Source organism: Rattus rattus, chromosome 16 (genome assembly GCF_011064425.1).
Source record: "Rattus rattus isolate New Zealand chromosome 16, Rrattus_CSIRO_v1, whole genome shotgun sequence".
In the NCBI taxonomy this organism is placed as follows: domain Eukaryota; kingdom Metazoa; phylum Chordata; class Mammalia; order Rodentia; family Muridae; genus Rattus; species Rattus rattus.
The window spans coordinates 13,655,025-13,660,024 of NC_046169.1; positions in this window are offsets into that span (position 1 = coordinate 13,655,025).

Genomic DNA, 5,000 nt, shown 5'->3' on the forward strand with positions numbered 1-5,000 from the left:
TAACCCCCATTTCATTTCTGCAACACCTTCGGAGTTCGGGAGAGGGAGAGGGAGAGGGGAAGATTTGAATTGGAAATCAGCTTCATTTTCTGGTGGTTAAAAAAGAAAAAAAAAAACACAGTTTTAGAATTCTTCATTGAGGGGCAAAAGGCAGCCTATAGGTCTGGAGGTTTTAATCCAAATTTTATAACTTTTTTTCTAACACACACACACACACACACACACACACACACACACACACCACTCTCCAATGTGTCACCCACTACAAAGAGCTCAGAGAAAATGTTTTTTTTTTTATTACTCCCTCACCCCGCCCCTTTGCTAAGACGAGTTGGTTGTTTCAAACCCCTGCACTCCCCAGCCTTCCAGCACTTCCCACACCCCATAGGGAGCCCCTGCTGGCCCCTGTTCCCTCTGGCCTTGGTCCAGCAAGGCCCAGCCAGAGGGGCCCCTCTGACTGCCCTTCCGTCCTGGGCCATCTCCTCCCTCCCCTCAAGCCACCGGTTTCCCTCCTCGGGTTTCTCAACTCTTCCCTCTCCTAACTCATCCCTGATTTAATCACCCATGGATTTGTTTCGCAGGCTGCTCCTAATTTGCTGTGCTTTATTTGAAAGTGCAATGAAAAGTAATAAGAAGGTTAATATTTTATAAACAATAAAATTTTAGCTCCAGTGGTTGCCTTGTATTTTATAAATTCAATCTGCGCCATGTGGCCCTCCTGTGAGCCATTTGTAACTGCCTTGCCTTCCCCACTAGATGGGCCAAGCCCAAGTCACCTTGGGCCAGGTTCCACAGCCAGGATCCGCAGTGACTTCTTTCACGGAAGCCAGCAAAAACAAGCAAACAAACAAACAACTAGTAACCTGCACAGTGTGAATCAAAGCAAGGTCCCACTAGTGCAAGCCAAGTGTAGGGTACAGGGTTCTTGGGGTGTGGTAGCAGTCAAGAGCCTGGGGGGAAAAGTGTGCCTTTGTATGTGTGGGGGTGTCCTGCCAGCTCAGCAGAGACTTGGAGCTGGGATCCCAGCTGGCCACTCCGGCCCAGTGGCCGAGTGTGCCTGGTGAAGGGACCTCCTGCTGCTGTTGGAGTCGGGCCTCCAAGGCCTGAAGCAGGACACTAGCCTGGGCATGCTCTGCTGCCCAGTGACTGTGGGACTCTGTGAGCCTCTAGTAGATCTTCACAAGCATCACCTCACGGGGCGCGTGGGAGGCTGGATTCTGGAGATCCCAGGCCTTACAAGTCTCCCAGTAACCCTACATCTGGGAAGCAACTCAGGCCAGCAGGAGGGCCAAGGATCCATGTTAGATGGTTCCTATACCTTCAGGGACTCGTCTCACACTGCGTGGAGGACATTGAGGTCCAGGATGTGACAGAAGGCCAGGTGATGTCTAACACTAGGGAGTGGGGAAGGAGGTGTGGACAGGAGGCAGGGAAGAGAGACAGGAGCCGGGACTCTGTTTGGCCAGGTGGTAGCCAGGCACTAAGACGTCCCATTTGCAGAAAGGAACTGCATCACCACCAGGAAACACACAGATAACTGCTTCTCATCCCAGAGTGGCTACTTCCCCAGCATCCCAGTTCCTGTGTCCTGGGTTCCTCTCCAAGGTCTTGGGTTCCTGAAGCCTTGGCCTGTACACCCAAGTTTTCCACGGACCCCCTCAGGCCAGGGCCAGCCTCTCCCTAGGAGCCTCGGAAGGGTTAACCGTCTTTGTTATCTCTCCTTTTAATCCTCAGATGGGCCAGCGGCTCACGTTGTTCTGATCTGGTAGAGAGAAAGCGTTAACTATTATCTGCTCGGAGCTGACCATCTGCTGTAGCAGAAAATTCAAAACCCTGGAGATCTACTTATATCCACATCGTAAACGAGAAAAGATGTTTTAATTAAGGGAAATCAGGTTAACTTAGCTCTAATTTACAAGCCGCCTGCCTAATGAATTGTCTGGGCTGCTCTCTCTTTGTAGAGAGTAAATCTAGGATCCTTTCCCTCCGCAGTTCAGACACTAATTAACTAACCAAGAATTTTAGTAGCACACCCGCCTGTCGCCTAATAGTTTTACCTAAAGCCAGCCCGGTCATTGCTCGTACAAATTGCCAATTAAATGTGATTGATATAATGAAATTGGATTGTATTTTTTTTCCACTTACCTTCTTGTGTCCTCACCCCCCTGCGACATCGTACCCCCTCTGTCAAGGACCAGGCCACGCTGTACCCACCACAGCAATGCTAAACAGACCCCGGTTGGCACAGGGTATCACAGTTCCAAGCAGCGCCGAAGCCAAGGCCCGAGAAAGTTCCCGTTGAGCCCTCATTTCTGTTAGTTGGAGTTAACAGGCAAAGTCTTGTTACCAGATATTTATCCACGTTGGGAGGGCTGTAGTTACATGTTTGAAGTTAGAGGGGAAAGTGTTAGATCTAAGCAGCCATTCTCAAAATACATTAACAGTTTCCAAAATCTATATCGCTGCTTAATTAAATATGTTATCCTGTTTATAGGATCTGCGGCTAATTATTTAGAGTCATTTAATCTACTCAATTTGCACGTTAATTAAACAGCATCGGTTTGCAGCGAGCGGCCCGGCGGCCTGGGAGGGAAGCAGCGCCCCCTGGCGGGAATTGCACTCTGACAGGCTCACGGGATGCAGTCCAACAGGCGGGCTGTGCGCTGCGCTTCTGTGCTCCAGAGCCGCCTACCCAGCGATATTCCAGGGTAGGAGGCTCTGATGGGTGGAGATCACTGGTATTCCGGCACAGGAGGGACTGAGGAGCCAAGGGAAACCTTCCCAGGCAAACTTAGAGAGAATTTAGGGACCTCTGTTCAGGCTGATTAAGATTTAATTCTGATTATTTGTGGGTAAAAGGATTCATTTGTCTACCCAACTATCCTTCCACCCTCTCATCCATCCACCCATCTGTCCATTCATCCACACATTCGTTTACCCACATACCTAGCCACCTACCCACCCACCTCCTGCACCCATCCACTCATTTACCTACCCGTCCATTCACCCACCCATCCACCAGTCCTCCCTTCAAAAGAGCGAGAAGATCCAGCATAGAGCCAGTAGGAAACTAGGGTGCAACTCCAGGCTGGAAAGGGGCACAGAAGCCTCGCTCCACGAGCTGCACAAGCAACTCGCGTCCCTCCCCTCTCCAGCCTGGAGCAAGGGGCCCCAGGCCCGCCTGGTTAACTGGAAAAAGATGAAGCCTCGCCCCGCCCCCGCACTCGCGTACTAATTGTTTTCTCTCTCCTGTCCCATCTGTCCTTCTCCGCCCGTGTGTATTTTGGCCTTTGTCTGGCTGCCCTACTCTGACACTCTCTTTCAAAGCCCACTTCTGTCACCCTTCACCGATCTCTTCTGCCCCATTAACCCATCGGCACGAGGCCCCGACAACAAAGGCCCGGGGTGGCACTGGCGCTCTGGCGGACTACTCATTGTCTGGAGTGGACACTGAATGCTCGGCTCGACGGGGCGGGATGAACCAGCTACACATGGACGGGGCGGGCCTCGAATCCGCACATCCTCCGGTGCAGTCAGGCCTTGGCAGGGCCTTCGAAGCAGCTGCAGCAGGGAAAGCTAATCCACCCGACCTCCTGCTTTGTCCTTCACTGGACCCGGATGTGGCACAGCTCGAAGCCGCCTGTGGGAGGAGGAAGACAGCCCACCTCGTGGCTGGATAGATAAGCAATATCCTGGAACTTAGCCTTGAATTTGTCTGATTCTGTCTTCCTATGACCCCCTCGGAAAAAAACAAACAAACAAACAAAGCCGCAGCCATGATGGCCAGCCTGTAGGGGTGCATTTCTGTTGGGGTTGACCCGGTCTCCCTCACCCTTCTTGTTCCAAGCAGGAGAAAGAGGGACTGTCACTTGAAGATTGACCATAAATGACCACCAGAAGGCCACCTTTCTCTACAATGGGGCTAAGTGGCAGCAAGACTCTTAACAGACATTGCCATCAAACCAATTACCAGAGCGGTCTTGGGATAAGACCTTATTTTCTCCATACTACTAAGCAAATCTGCACCTCTGAGGAGAAAGCAGACTTAAGTTCAGGCTGGGCAGCAGAGACATTTGGATTGCCCTGTTTGTTTGTTTTTGTTTGGGACAGGCTCTCTTCATGTAGTCCTGGCTGGTCTGGAACTTACTGTGTAGCCTCAAAAACTCAAACTTCCTCCTGCTTCTGCCTCCTAAATGCCGGGATTAAAGGGGTGTGCACCATCACAGCTGGCTCAGCTGTTTTTTTTTTTATTAAGCTTTTAATATTTAAAATGTGCGTGTGTGCCTGTGTGTGTGTGCGTGCGTGTGTGAGCCCACAGACATCTGAAGAGAGCCCCAGATCCTCTGGAACTGTAGTTATAGGAGCTTGTGAGCTGCCATATGGGTGTTGGGAATTGAACCCCAGATCCACTGCAAGAGCAGTGATGATAACACCTGAGTTATTTCTCCGGCCCCTCCACTGTGTGTTTTTATTATTTAAGATAGGATCTTGTGTATCTCAAGCTTCCTGTGAGCTCACCATGTAGCTAAGGATTTGGACCATCTCTCACCTCCCAAGTGCAGGGATTACAGATACCAGTCACCATTCTGGCCAGTTTATTTGGTTGGGACTGACCTTGAACTTGCTGTGTGGCCAAAGATGACCTTGAACTCCATCCTTTTCTGTCCCTACTTTTCTAGTGCTGGGATTACAGGTAGATGAGTCATGCCTGGTTTATGTATGTGTGGGGCTTCAAATTCAACACGCCACGTATGTTCAATGAGCACTCTACCAATTATGGTTTTTATTTAAAGTTTATTTTTAACTATGTGTTTGTGTGTGTGCATGTACATGTCCGAGTATAGGCATGTTAAGTCAGAAGGAGCTGCTGGATCTCCCGAAGCTGGTCCTCTGCTCTTAACTGCCAAGCCATCGATCCAGATGCCCACCCAACCGTGTGTGTGTGTTAGATGAGGAGCTCGCAAGAAGCTGGGTGTGTACGAGATGCTGAACGGGGAAAG